Raw genomic sequence first — 14,862 nt, forward strand, 5'->3', positions numbered from 1 at the left:
AGTGGGTCCCTGACCCTCGAGTAGCCTAACTGGGAGACATCCCCCACTAGTAGCAGATCGACACCTCACACCTCATGTGGCAGGGTACATCTCTGAGATGAAGCTTCCAGAGAAACAATCAGACAGCAACATTTTCTGTTCAGCAATATTCACTCTTCTGCAGCCTCCACTGCTGACACCCAGGCAAACAGGGTCTGGAGTGGACCTCCAGCAAACTCCAACAGACCTGCAGCTGAGGGTTCTGACTGTTAGAAGAAAAACTAACAAGCAGAAAGGACATCCACACCAAAACCCCATCTGTACGTCACCATCATCAAAGACCAAAGGTAGATAAAACCACAAAGATGGGGAAAAAGCAGTGCAGAAAAGCTGAAAATTCTAAAAATCAGAGCGCCTCTCCCCCTCCAAAGGAACACAGCTCCTCACAAGCAACGGAACAAAGCTGGACGGAGAATGACTTTGACGAGTTGAGAGAAGAAGGCTTCAGACCATCAAATTTCTCCGAGCTCAAGGAGGAACTACGAACCCAGTGCAAAGAAACTAAAAACCTTGAAAAAAGATTTGATGAATGGCTAACTAGAATAACCAATGTAGACAAGTCCTTAAATGACCTGATAGAGATGAAAACCATGACACGAGAACTACATGACAAATGCACAAGCTTCAATAACTGACTTGATCAACTGGAAGAAAGGGTATCAGTGATTGAAGATCAAATGAATGAAATGAAGCAAGAAGAGAAGTTTAGAGAAAAAAGAGTAAAAAAAAAAAAAATGAACAAAGCCTCCAAGAAATATGGGACTATGTGAAAAGACCAAATCTACATCTGATTGGTGTACCTGAGAAGGTATGTTTTAAGCAAAGACTTGAAAGAAGTGAAGGTGTTCATCTTCGAGATGTCTGGGTGAGGAGCCTTCTGACCGAGGAGCAGTCAGTGCCAAGTGTCAAAGGTGTTGGCATATTGCACGTGTTCATGGAACAGCTGGGAGGCCAGTGTGCCTAGAGCAGAGTAAACATGGGGGAGGAAACTAGAGATGATACCAGAGAAGTAACAGGGCTCACAGCATGTGAGGCCTTTAAGGCCATTGTAAGGGCATGAAAGGAACCATAATCGAGGTGGGGAGTCATTGCGAGGTTTGACATGATCTGATTTCTTTTTCAAAAAGTTCACCCTGCTGCTGTGTTAAGAATGGCCGATAGTAAGGCACGAGTGGCAGCAGGGAATTAGGAGGTTTCTGCAGTAATGCATGTGAGAATGACAATTCAGATCATTAGCACTTAAATGACAGCAGTGGCAGCTAGAAGACAATAGAGAAAATTTTTCAAAATTCTGAGAAAAAAATGATTTCAATACTAAAATGCTAACACTCAGCCAAACAATCAATTGTAGAGTATGAGAAAAATAATGGCATTTTTCAACATGAGGAAGGCCCGAAAAATTACCTCCTGTGCACCATTTCAGAGGAAAATTCTGAAGAATATGCTACACAAAAAAGAGAGTGTAAACCAAGAGGAAGATTAATGAGAGTGTAAATTCCAAATAAGACAAAATACCTACAATTTTGTTTCTGTAAAGTACACAACAGGATCATAGATTATTTTTCATTCGTAATCCTTTTCTAGGTCAACAAACCAACCTCAGAAAAATACGTCCATTTGAATTTTATTGTCAGTGCAACAAATTATTAAGACAACCAGTCTGATAAGCAAATTTTTGAAGTAACCTATTATATTTTGTAGGTCATAGCAACAAATTCTAATGCTTAGGTGTCCAAAAGATTTCCTTGTACAAATAATGCTTCTAAGAACACTTTTAAGCAAAGAACATATTAGGTAAATATATCTTTACACAAATCTTAAGCCTGGACGGGAGAATAAAACTGATACTCTTCTAAACTTTTTCAAATCACTTTTCAGAAAGTTTTATGATGCAGAAGACTATCTGCTTTATGTAACTGTAAGAAATGAGAAAATATTTTCCCTCTTGATTTTTCTCAGATTTCTTTCACCAGGTCTTAGGAAGGCCTGAAATGTTTAAGGCTGAGTATTGGAATTCCATTAGTCAGCACTGAGAAAGAAAAAAAAAATAGTAGACCCTTGAATCCCAAAGCTTATATTATGAAAATTCAAGGGTGGAATGTGATTATTTTAAAATGGACTATGGCACATGTAGTATTTTGAATCTACAGGATCCAGGAAAATAGGGAATGCATCTTAAAAATATTTAAAATCCCCAGGATGTTAGTGAAAAGAAATCTCCATAATGGCAGCATGCAGCATTTCTAGAAAATCACCAATCCAGCAAAAGGATGGTGGTTTCTAAGAAGGGCCATATAGATAACCTGATATTTTGAATATAGTAGGGAGAGATTAGCAGAGTGGAGAAATGTATCTGTGATAGATAAGTAGAAAATTAAGGAACCAAAAAGGAGGTATTCATTGATTCTTGGAAAAACCAAAAGTTATAAAGAATAAAAAATGTAATTTTTATAACTACATGGCACAGCTATAAATCATATAATCATAATATTACAAATATCAATATGAATTTAACAAAAATTGTGATGTAACATCTTGAAAAAATGGGAGAAGTGATGTGGGGATAGCAGGCAGGGGTGTAAGAAACCTAAATCTTCATTATTCCTACCAAGATGTCAATAGAACCTAAAACTACATCTTGTCAACATCTGCTGACAAGAATGTCAATAGAACTTAAAACCGAAAAATATCCAGAAATAGCCATAGAAGCCTATTGTTTAGAAATAAGCAGGTAAATGCAGAAAAATAAAACAGGTAAAAGAGTTGCCTGTGGAGAGCAGGAACCAGAAATGGGATGGGTGGGATATGGCAGGGAACCAATGAACCTTTAATCACCATTTTCTCTACCATTGGAATCTGTCTGATCTCAGGGTGTAAGACAGTAGAAGCAAAATAAGGGCTGTACGGAGGCAACTATACACTTTGCCATTGTAACAAAAATAAGACTGGAAAGGAAATTAGTAGAGTAGTACAAGCAGGTACTTAAAGGCCTTACTTCTATTCCTTTTCCATGAAGCTTCACGGAAATAGGCAGGTAAGGAGCAGGCAATGCTACTTCTAGGTGTAGCCAACTATTTTGGGCTCCACGGCATTCTTAGTCTTACTGGTGACCTACGCCTTTGACTCTACACAGTCCTTGGCTGAAACCTGAATCAATAGACTTTTCCACTCTCCTTGATGTTGACCTATGGAGTTCCTGATCTCAGCTAAATAATTTACCTCAGTTGTCCTGTGTTCTGATTTTCTGTGGTCCTCTCCTTCCCTTAACAACTTGACTCTTATCTTTAATGTTCCTAACTTTGGCCTGGAAACTTGATCTGATTCTCTGCATTCTTGATTTTCTTCCAGTTTGCTGCATCTGTTACCTATATCGCAGGCCAGCCTGGTAACCTAACCTTGATCTTTGGTTGCCCCATTTGATTGAAGGTTTGGTTTAGCACTCATGATACTATTTCTGATTGATGCTGCCATATGGTCCAATCTTTTCTCCTGATGGTAGTGTTACTTTGCCAGTATTGGCGAGTTACTGCTTAAAAGTGGTAGTAGCCAAATTGTGTTTATGCAGCTAAACTATGAGACTGGACAAATTAGATCAGGCACTGGTGATAAAGCAATTAACATACGCTCTTGGCATAAGAAAATCACAATTGGATACCCTTAGACCCAAATAGAGCCCCTCCTTGATTCCTTAGTCAAGTCAATAAAGAGATTTTCAGAGAAGAAAAGGAGTCCAAAGGAAGGGTTGGAAAGGTCATATAGAGACTTCAACTTGCAGAGGAGTTTCCTGAATTTGCCTTAGAGTTAGAAAGCATAACTCTCAGAACTCCCTCTGTGCCTGTAAACCTAACTTCATGTTGGAATTTTAGAAACAAAGAATATTCAGGCCTCCAGATAGTTTCACAGCCTCTTTATATATCAGCACCATCAAAAAGTGGATGAAATCGTTCTTGTCTGATCAAATTTCAATAGATTAATATTGACATACTCATATTTTACTTTAGGAAACTTTGGCCAGGCACAGTGGCTCATGCCTACAATCCCAGCACTTTGGGAGGCCGAGTGGGGCAGATCACAAGGTCAGGAGATCGAGACCATCCTGGCTAACACGGTGAAACCCTCTCTCTACTAAAAATACAAAAAAATTAGCCAGGCATGGTGGGGGGCGCCTATAATCCCAGCTACTTGGGAGGCTGAGGCAGGAGAATGGCGTAAACCTGGGAGGCGGAGCTTGCAGTGGGCCGAGATTGCGCCACTGCACTCCAGCCTGGGCAACAGAGCAAGACTCCATCTCAAAAATAAAAAGGATCCTTTGTTGGCTCTCTCTGCCTCATTTTGTACAATAATCTTTAAACAAATGAGTTAAGAAAGATCAAGAAAAAAAAGAAGTGTGAAAAGAAGCATTTGCAGGGGAAGGAGACATGCATAATTGCCTGTTCCTCTTTAGACAGCCCTTCCCCTTCCTTCTTGAGAAAACAACAAGGAAGGGACCAAAAAGAAGTAAACACAATAGTAGCTACTTATTAAATATCCAGTAGTTCTTTGTACATATAAATTCAATTCATTCATATACCAACCCAAAGAGATGGATGGTATTTGTTCCATTTGATGAGTGAGGAAAGTGAGATTCTGAGGGATTAAGCAATTTGTCCAAGGTCATCAGCTACTAGTTGAGAAGATGGGACACAAAACAAGGACTATGCAATGGCGGAGAACAAGGTCCTAACTTCAAAGACATGTAGCCTTCCCAGCAATACTGGAAATGGAAGGAGATGATAATTGTTTTACACTGTTAGTGGACACAGGGTTTTAATTGTATCATTCACATCAAAAAAAGAAATTATCTCCCTCCCTTTATCCTTCAGCTGTGACCTCAAAATGCCTCCCAGGAAATAAAGTGAGAATTTCAATTCAATTCAACAAATATTTTCTTGAGTGCCTATTAATACCAGGCTCTGCATTAGATTTAGGATATATAACAGTGAGTGGAGACAGGCATAATGTTTGCCTTCGAGAAAGCTGCAGAGATTTTAAAAGTAAAAGTATGATAACTTATAAACAGGAAAGGGAAGCAAAATGCCGTGGAAGGCAAAAGCAAAAGCATCTTATGATCTAAAGCACAGGGGAGCCCTTACCTAGGAAATAACAGTTGAGATAAAATTTAAATGGTAAGTATGAGTTAACAAGGTAAGGGCTTAATGCTGATGTCACAAGGTAACTTAATGAGCTAATATTGAAGAGTGACAAGCTTCTCTCAAGAAACAGTACACATGACTGTTTTATCTTTGACAGGATAGCCAGAGAGAAAGGCAGCTACCTCAGTCACGGGAAAGGAGAAAAACAGCTGAAGTTTTAATAAATTTCTAAAGGCTACATGTAGAATGGCATGATAGTATCAGAATCCTGAGAGCCTTGGACACGGGGGAGTCTGTGGCATTCATCAGCTCTTTAATGGTCCTTAAATGAGAGCTCGTGAAAAAGACTGAAAGCAGGGCAAAACCACTGAGAGAGACACCTACTAAATCACAGGTATATGGGGCATGCCTAAGACTTAGGACAGAGCAAGGAGAACAGAGAAACTCCTGCAGTGACTAAGACAGCAGCTGTCTGCCACTGGGGGAGGAAGAGGATTGCTAAGAGCAATTCCTTCTGAGGTTTATGAAAGCAAGGGTTTCTTAAGTCTGAGGGCAAAGACAGGAAACACAGTGGAATTCCCCTCCCTCTTCTTGATCCCACATACATTCCATCAAGCATGAGGCAACAGCAGCCTGATGCTGAGGAAAGTGAAGGACCACTGAGAGAGAGACAGAGGACTACCTTACTAATTCTGGGTCCAGAGCAAGCGAACTGAGATATATGTCTGGCACTCCAGGCCTTACGAGAAGTACAATACAGCAACAATGCACCACTGGAAATACATGAAGCCAGTCTATGGGAGCAGGGACATCATTTAAGCCATCACAAAACCCAAACCCAGTTCAATCACAAACCAGTTTAATTTAATCACGTAACTAATGACTTCACAGAAGTATATTTTTCATAATGTAAATATTATTTACCTCCTTACTATACTTACTCAAAGTATCCTGCATTCAATCAATAATTATGAGATTCACTCAAAAAATAAGAAAATATGACCCATCATGAAATGAAAAAAAGGAATAAATTCAGAGATGGCCTAAATGTTAGAATTATCAGACAGGAACTTTAAAATAATTATAATTAAAAAAATTTTTTAAAAATATAATGAAAAAATGGACAATCTACATGAAAAGATGGGGAATTTTAACAGAGATGAATATTGTATAAAAGGAAAATGGAAAACATAAAAATAAAAAAAAAACATGGTATTGGATAATAGATAGTATGTTCAATAAGTTTATCAGTAAATTGGACACAGCAGAGAAAAGAATCATTGAACAAACCCAGAAGGATGTACTGGTGAATTCTACCAGATATTTAAAGAAGAAATAATAGTAAGATTTTATAAATATTTCAAAAATAGAGGAAATATTTAACAGTATGAGGAATACTGTTATAATAAGTAATAAACAAATACTTAACAGCTATTTTTTATGAGGCTAGCATTCTCCTAATACTAAAGCTGGACAAAGAAAAAAAAAAAGAAAACTGCAGACCAATATACTCTATGACTATAGATGCAAAAATCCTTAACAAAATGTTAGCAAATTAAATCCAGTAATATATAAAAAGCATACCAAACCATAACTAATTGGATTTGGCACCAAAATACAAAGTTTACTTAACATTTGAAAGTTACTCAAAATAACTCACCACATTATATAATTAAAGAAGAAAAATCTTATAATCATTTCAATAGATACAGAAAACATATTCCACATATTTATGATAGAAATTTATAGCAAACAAATACTAGAAGGAAACTGCTGCAAAATATTTGTAATGCATTTACAAAATATTTACAGTTAATTGTGTATTTAATAGTGAATGCTTTCTAAGAAAAAACAAAAAAGTCCACTCCAATCATTTTCATTGAAATTTATACTGGAGATCCTAGCTTGTACAAAAGAGAAAAAATCATAGAAATTGGGAAAAGTAAAGACATGATTCTTTATGTAAAACCTCCCAAGGTGTCTATAAGAAAACTACTTGACTTAATATATGATTTTAACAATGTATGCTATAAAATCAGTATACAAAAACCAATAGCATTTCTATTACATACAGTAGCAATTAGAAAAAAGTTTAAAATACCATTTACAACAGCATCAAGAAACATAAATTCTTGGGGATAAATTTAACAATTTATTAAAAGATATTGTAATTCTTCTTAACTAAAAAGTATAAAACATTGCTGAAAAAATTTAAAATAGACCTAAATAAATGAAGCAATACTAAATAAAACAAAGTTATCAATCAATTCCCTCCTCCCCTACCATATTGATTCAGATTCAACACAATCTCAATCAAAATCCCAGCAAACTTTTAAATATACATTGACAAGGTGATTACAACATACATATGAAAATCACAAAGGACCTAAAATAGCCAAAGCAATCTTCAAAACAAAGAATAATATTGGAGAACTCATACTACCTGATTTGAAAATTTTTTCAGCTACAGTAATCAAAAGAGTGTGCCATTGGTGAAAGGATAGATAGAAAATAGAACAGAAGAGAGAGTCCTGAAATGGATCCACACATGTACAGTCAAGTTATTTTTACAAACACACTGAAATAATTCAACTGGGAGTGAAAAATCTCTTCAACAAATGGAGCTAGACTAACTGGATAATCATATGAGCAAAAAGCTTGACTCCCCCTTTTCCTACAATGCACAAAAATTAATGAGATTCATCATAGAACTAAATGAAAAAGCTAAAACCATCAAGTTTCTAGAAAAAACAGCAGAAGAAAGTATCTTTATGACCTTTGTAGGCAAAAGTTGCTTAGACTGGACAAAGAAAGCATGAATTACAAAGAGAAGAAATAATAAATTGGGATTCATCAAATTTTTAAAATCTTCTGCTCATTGAAAAATGAGCAGTACTCATTGAAAAATGAATAAGTAAATGAAAAGGCAAGCCATAGGCTGAAGAAAATATTCATATATATCTGCAAAAGAATTACATCTAAAATATATGAAAAGACAACTCTATAACAAAATAAAAACAAAAAATGATTAAAAGACTTGAGCAAACACTTAACTGAAGATATACAAGTGGTATACAGCATATAAGAAAGTCTTCAACGTCATTAGTGATTAGAGAAATGCAAATTACAACCACAATAAGATTGTGGTTCTTATACAAGAATGGCAAAAATAAAAACAATTTACAACATCAAATGTTAGAGAAGATTAGTAGCAACCGGAATCTAATACATTACAGTTGAGAATGCAAAATGATACAATTCCTTCAGAAAACTGTTGTTTCTTAAAAGGTTAAATATGTGTCTACCATGTAACACATTAATTCAATTCATGGGTATTTAAGAAAAATGAAAGCATATGTCTAAAGAACCCTTGTTTATAGACATTCAATTCCTAATAGCCACAAAATGGATATGGTATATTGAAAGGAATGTTATTCAGCAATAAAAAGGGACAAAGTAATGATACATGCAACAACATGGATAATTTTCACATTTTTCTGTATGAAAGAATCCCCCATACAAAAACTACGTATTGTTTGATCCTACTTATAAGAAAGTCTAGGATAGACAAAATTAATTTATGGTGGTAGAAATCAGATCAGATTATAGGGCGGTAACTGACTGGGAAGGAGCACAAAGGAACTTTCTGAGGTTTGATGAAACTGTTCTGTCTTGATGCAGGTGTGGCTTATACAACTGAAACCCTTAATCAAAACTGATTGAATGGTACACTTAAGATTGGAGCATATCTCTGTATTATACCTCAAAAACTTAAAAGGTCACCCCCAAATCTCCATACATTTGGAAACTAAATAGCTTATTTCCAACCACATTATGGGTTCACCAATAAGTCATTTTGAAAATTATAACATTTTAGGATTAAGCGACAACAGAGTCACTTTGAGACAAACCTATAGCAATACCGCGTGCAATCCCACATTTGTAATTCTGAATTACCGAAAGCTCTGAAAAACAATTTTTAGAAAATTTGACATGAAACCCTGACTCAATCTGATATGAGACAAACTATAGTCTTTATTATGTTGATGTATGGATTGGTGCAAAAGTTATTGCGGTTTTTGCCATTACTTTGTAATTACCTTGTAATGGCAAAAACCGCAATAACTTTTGCACCGACCCAATATATGACCAGAGTATTGGCACAGATACCATGGGAGATTTTTATAATATGGAGTTTATAAACCATATTGCCACTCTAAAATCAGTGAATTCTGGAACACATTTGACACCAACGGTTTTGGATAATGGATTGCGATCCATGAATTGCGATAATGAATAATCTTAATTAAATATGTTGCTAAAAAATGGTCGAAAAATAATGAACTAAACATTCCACATACAACAGAGGAAAATATAAAGATAAAAACAGAAATTAATATAATCAAAAACAAAGAAACAATAGAAAGAACCTAAAAATTAACAACTGATACATTTTTTCCCCATCATCAATATTTATTGAGCATTTACAGTGTACTAGGCACAATAGAACATACAGAAAACATTGTCCCTGCTCTTGAGGAGCTTACATTCTAAAAGAAAAAATACACCTCTTTTAAAATGGCATTTTTGTTTGGTGTTTTCTGCAAAGTACTGAGGAAATATTTTGTTAAAGTGAGCTTTGGGTATAACTTAGCCCCATCATTATTTAGAGAAGAGAGGAAGAAGAAAGAGGAAGGATTTTAAAGGCAGACAATGACAGACCATTCAGGATAGGTAGGGTTTTAAAGGGAGATAAACACAATCTCATCAACTAAGGAGAGATTTACTGCAGTAAATAGGATGAGGAAAATAATCTGTGGGGTGCAAGCAAAGGAAGCAGGGTGCCTTAGACATTGAGTGGAGCCAGAAAGATCATGCAGCCTTTTCCCAAGTACATGGCCACCAAGTAAGAATGGTTGGTGACAAGACAGAAGGCTAAAAAAGGAAGGTAATCTTGTGCACCTGACAAATAGAATAAAGGATCAAAATCGATGGCAGGCTGTAAGAGTATCAAGAAATTCTTAAAAACCAGAAAGTGATTTGGAAGCACAAAACTTATAGTTAATGCTGTCATGATGGGCCAAGAGCAGTGTCATGATGGGCCAAGAACATTGTGGCTTCCTAAGTTAGAAAATGCCATATACCAAAATTTTAAATGGAACACATTACATTGTTTTCCAATCAATCTCCCCCTCTCCCAGAAAAAATAGGAACTCATTTTTTTCAGGGTGGAGAGAAAGAAAGGGGATAATGGGACATGGAAACAGTAGTTATATTAGTAGTATTTTTGTTGTTATGATAAATTTTGTGTTTAAACTCGGTAAAAGCCCATTAGCTGCCAAGAGGGAATAAGGAATAAATTTCAAAAAATGTACAATTTCCTTTAGAGAAGTTTCAGAACCAAAAGACTAATTTACATGAAAAACTGTAGAGAAAGTAGTTGAAAAGTCCATTCATAAAACTTTTATTCCACTTACATGAATTTAATACACGTGTTCTTAACAATTATGCTTAGATTGTTCATGAAAATTTCATAAGACATTAAACAAAGCTAACCATCATCTCAAGTTATTTCCCTGTTAACTATTTTTATAGCACATGCATGTTAGGCAAGTATCAAAAAAAAAAATCACAAAAGCAAAAAACCTAAAAAAAAGTTAAATACATGGGTTTTTGTTTTACTGCTGTGCTTGATATACATGAAGTAATGAATACCAAGCAATTCATTTTTACTGCATCTTTACTTTTACATTTGTTCTTAGGTTGCCTAAAACACTTAAATACAAATAAAATGAGTGTAGCAAAAATAATGAAAGCTAACAGCAGGTAACTTTACAAATAATGGAATGTGAACCATTTCTGCCCTTATCCAGAGTAAAATGGGTCACAACTTTGTCTAAAGGAACACTTTTGCAGCGGTAGTCAAAGGTGTGCACGTTGAGATTGAGTGTTCCACAGATACACATGGTTTAACCTGTGGTATCCATGGGGTATGTTTCTACCACAGCCTTCTAAGTGCTCCAAACCCTAAAGTACCCACAATTACTACCCCTGTGACTGGAACCAATGATCCTTTTTATTCCACACCAGGACAAACCAATATGTAGGCAGTTTTCTTTGCTTAGACATGGAAGCAGTTTTACACTGGCCCTTGTGAAGCCACAATGTACGAAAAGTACTATGCCAAACATTTATAACTTGTATAAAAATTCCACATCCCCCTATTGGCCACCTCAAGATGAAAACAGATAACTCCCTAAATGTTAACTGGCTCTACTCCCCTTATATTAAACATAAAAACCACATGGGAAATACAGAAATTCAAATAGAAGTAACATAAACCTGTCATAAATCGTAAACAAAAAACTATTTGTGGGACAGCATGGATGACAAATGGTCTACTGTGTAAATTTTAGAATGAGGCAGACAAAAGTTTGAAGGCTGGTTAATTTTCCCCTCCTTCTCCTGCTTCAGCTTCGTCTCCTTGGGTATCCGATGTCCACAATGTCAAGTTGTCTCTCAGTATTTGCATTATTAGCCTGCTGTCTTTGTATGACTCTTCACTTAATGTATCAAGTTCAGCAATGGCTTCATCAAAAGCCGTCTTTGCAAGAGAGTAGACTTTCTCTGGGGAGTTCAGAATCTCATAATAGAACACAGAGAAGTTAAGGGCCAGTCCCAGTCTGATAGGATGTGTTGGTTGCATTTCCTTTTTGCTGATTTCAAAAACTTCTTGGTATGCTTGTTGTGACTGATCCACAATCCCTTTCCTGTCATCACCAGCGGCAACCTCAGCCAAGTACGATAGTAATCTCCTTTCATTTTCAAATAGAAGACTTTGCTCTCTGCTTGTGAAGCATTAGGGATCAAGAACTTTTCCAAAAGAGACAGTACATCATTGCAGACATCTCTTAGCTCCGTCTCAATTTTCTCTCTGTATTCTCGAGCCATCTGCTGTTTTTTCTCAGCACCTTCCGTCTTTTGTTCAATACTTGAGACGACCCTCCAAGATGACCTACGGGCTCCTACAACATTTTTATAAGCAACTGAGAGAAGATTCCTCTCCTCATTGGATAATTCAGCTCCTGGCTCAATTACAGACTTCATGCAGGCTGCCATGTCATCATGTCGCTCAGCCTCCTCAGCCAGTTTGGCCTTCTGAACCAGCTCATTTTTATCCATGACTGGATGTTCTGCTGGCTTGGGGGAAGCAGCCTTAGACCCTTTATGGCTCGGAAACGGGAGTGAGGTGTCCAGCCCCTGAGTGTGGCTGAGTGATGTGGAGGCGTTCCAGTTGAGAGCTCGGGATCTGCCAACAACTGATACCTTTAAAAGATTAATAAAACTGTCAAATTTCTGGAAATATTGATACAGAAAAAAACAGAAGTTGCAAATAGTATATCAAGAATGAAAAATGGGGCAAAACCAGAGTTACTAGAGAATCTAAAATTTGTATTTTGTGTCAATAATTTTGAAAACTTAGGCAAAGGGACATATTTATTAGAAAAATAAACACAAAAAATAAAGAAAAACCAGAAAACCTAAATATTCATTTTAACTGATCTTTTTTCTTGTCTTATTGCATAAATAGATAGATGTTTTGATAAGAGATATCCTGGTATTTTAAAAGGGAAAGCTTTTTAAATGGTACTGTTAGGATTCCCTAGAAAAACAGAATGAATAGATTGTGTGTGTGTGTGTGTTTGTGTGTGTGTGTTTGTGCGTGTGTGTGTGTAAGTTAAAGGAGGTGATTTTAGTGCGTTGACTCACATGATTATGGAGGCTGGCAAGTCCAAAATCTGCAAGGTAGGCTAGACCCAATGAAGAGTCAATGCTACAGTTCCATTCTGCAGGTTGTTGGCAGAACTCCCTCTTGGTCAGGTAGGTCTTTCATTCTATTCAGGCCTTTCACAGTTTGGAAAGGCTCACTCACATTACAGAGATAATCTGCTTTACTCAAGTCCACCAATTTAAATGTTAATCTCATCCAAAAACACTCTGACAGAAACCTCCAGAATAATGTTGGACAAACTATCTGGGCACCATGGCGCAGCCAAATTGACACATAAAATTAAGCATCACAGTTAACTTTGCAGGGTAATGAGAGGAGTGACATTACATAATGTATTTTATCAAGATGATTCTGGCTATTGATTAAAAATAGACTATATGGTGAGAATTGTAGACTCAGGGACACCAGAGAAGAAACTACTGCATAATTCATATAAAGGATAATGGAGGCTTGAGCCATTTTTAGCATCTTTAGCAGTGGCGTAGTGAGAGGTCATTAGATTCCAGATATAGTTTGAAGGTAAAACTCATGGGATTTCTTAACAGAGTGAATGTGGGATATTAAAAAAAGAAGAAGAAGAAAGAAAAGAAAGGAATTAAGAACAGTATCAAGGCCCAGGGATCAAACTACTGGGAAAATTGAGTTTCCCTCAACTAACATAAAAAGCTGTTAGTAGAGCAGGTTTGGAGGAAACCTCAGGAGTTTAAGACATCAGACATACAAATGGAGATGTTAAGTGAAATAAGCCAGGCACAGAAAGACAAACGTCACATATTCTCACTTATCTGTGGGAGCTAAGAATTAAAATAATTGAACTTATGGAGATAGAGAGGAGAAGGATGGTTACCAGAGGCTGGGAAGGGTAGATGGAGTGGGGTGGAAGGTTGCTGGGGAAGAGGGGATGGTTAATGGATACAAAAAACAGCCAGAAAGAATAAATAAGACCGAGTATTTGCTAGCATAACAGGGTGACAATAGTACAAATTAATTTAACTGTTCAATTAAAAATAAAAGAGTATAATTGGATTGTTGTAAACCAAAAGGATAAATGCTTAAGGTAATGGATACCCTATGTATCCTAGTATGATTGTGATTTTTTTATTATTACTCATTGCATGCCTATATCAAAATATCTCATGTAACCCATATATATGATGTATATATATGTGTGTGTGTATATATATATATACCTACTATGTGCTCACAACAATTAAAAATTTGAAATTTTTTGAAAAGCAAGAGATGTTGAGGAAGCAATTGGCTTCATAATTCTAGAGTTTAGAGGAAGCTTAGAGATACAAATTTGGGAGTTAGTAGCATACTAATGGAATTTAAATCCCCAAAACTATTTGAAATTTAAAGAACCGAATTTAGACAGAGAAAATAACCAAATAACCAAAGACCCTAATCACTCCAAAATTAAGAAGTCAAAATATCAATATTTTTCAGATTTGATAGATTTTAATAAAATTAAATTTTTATTGAAAATGCATTTTTTAATTTTAAGTTCAGGGGTACATGTGCATGTGTTTTATATGGGTGAACTCAGGTCATGGGAGTTTGTTGAACAGATGATTTTATCACTCAGATATTAAACCTAGTACCCATTGGTTATTTTCTCTGATCCTCTTCCTCCTCACACCCTCCATTCTCAGTTAGGTCCCACTGTCTGTTGATGCCCTTTTTGTGTCCATGTGTTCTCAGCATTTAGTTCCCACTTATAAGTGAGAACATGCAGCATTTGGTTTTCTGTTCCTGAGTTAGTTTGTTAAGAATAATGGCCACCAGCTTCATCCATGTACTTGCAAAGAACAGGATTTCATTCTTTTTTATGGCTCCATGGTATATGTGTGCCACATTTTCTTTATCCAGGCTATCATTAATGGGCATTTAGGTGAT

The 14,862-nt window shown here is 36.1% G+C and overlaps 1 pseudogene; it reads right to left on the minus strand.

Moving 5' to 3' along the window:
• Nucleotides 1-10,828: 10,828 nt before the first annotated feature.
• On the minus strand, nucleotides 10,829-12,397 carry LOC103230608 (14-3-3 protein zeta/delta pseudogene; annotated as a pseudogene).
• Nucleotides 12,398-14,862: the final 2,465 nt, after the last annotated feature.

This window comes from Chlorocebus sabaeus, chromosome 25, assembly GCF_047675955.1.
Source record: "Chlorocebus sabaeus isolate Y175 chromosome 25, mChlSab1.0.hap1, whole genome shotgun sequence".
Taxonomy (NCBI): Eukaryota; Metazoa; Chordata; class Mammalia; order Primates; family Cercopithecidae; genus Chlorocebus; species Chlorocebus sabaeus.